The sequence below is a fragment of the Mustela lutreola genome, chromosome 2 (assembly GCF_030435805.1).
Source record: "Mustela lutreola isolate mMusLut2 chromosome 2, mMusLut2.pri, whole genome shotgun sequence".
NCBI classification, from domain to species: Eukaryota; Metazoa; Chordata; class Mammalia; order Carnivora; family Mustelidae; genus Mustela; species Mustela lutreola.
This window is the reverse complement of record NC_081291.1, coordinates 122,022,738-122,023,682: the sequence shown is the minus strand read 5'-3', so window position 1 is coordinate 122,023,682 and position 945 is coordinate 122,022,738.

The following is a 945-nucleotide window of genomic DNA, read 5'->3' as shown; positions in this document are numbered from 1 at the left end:
GCCTCTCTGCCTACTTGTGATTGCTCTCTGTCAAATAAATTAAAAAAACAAAAAACCAAACAAACAAAAAAACCAAACTATTTACTAGTAGAAAAAAAATGAAAAGATACATCAAAATATCAATAGTAGTACTCATTTTTAAATTGTGAGAAATGTCAATTAACTTATTTATGACTTTCATTCTTTGTCATATTTTTGTAGTTAACATGTATTATTTCTCCTTTTTTTAAAAAGATCATTTATTTATTTATTTAGTTGAGCGAGAGAGTGCACAAGCAGGGGGAGGAGCAGGCAGAGGGAGAGGAAGAAGCAGGTTCCCTGCTAAGCAGGGAGCCCATCCCAGGGTCCCAGGATCATGACCTGAGCCAAAGGCAGAGGCTTAACTAACTGAGCCATCCAAGTGCCCCTCAACATGTATTATTTCTATCATTAGGGAAAAAATTTAAATAAAAGCAAAATATATAGTTTTTCTTCCTTGAATACTGCTTCTGATTTCAAGTATTGAGTTGGAAAGGAAGGAGCATGTTTTTTGATCAAACATTCTATCAATTTTTTCTACTTGCTGCCTCCAATTTGGAAGAGGGGACCCTCCATGGACAGACACAAATATAGTCATTGAAAATGACAAAGGTCTGACTTTCCCTATTCTTTTGCTCAATTCAAGAATGTAACAGTAGGGACGCCTGGGTGGCTCAGTTGGTTAAGCAGCTGCCTTCGGCTCAGGTCATGATTCCAGCGTCCTGGAATCCTGTCCTGGAATCGAGTCCCACATCAGGCTCCTTGCTCAGCAGGGAGCCTGCTTCTCCCTCTGCCTCTGCCTGCCATTCTGTCTGCCTGTGCTCGCTCTCTCCCCCTCTATCTCTCTGATAAATAAATAAAATCTTAAAAAAAAAAAAAAGAATGTAACAGTAATTCTTTCCAAGGTTAAAAGTTCATTACCCATAC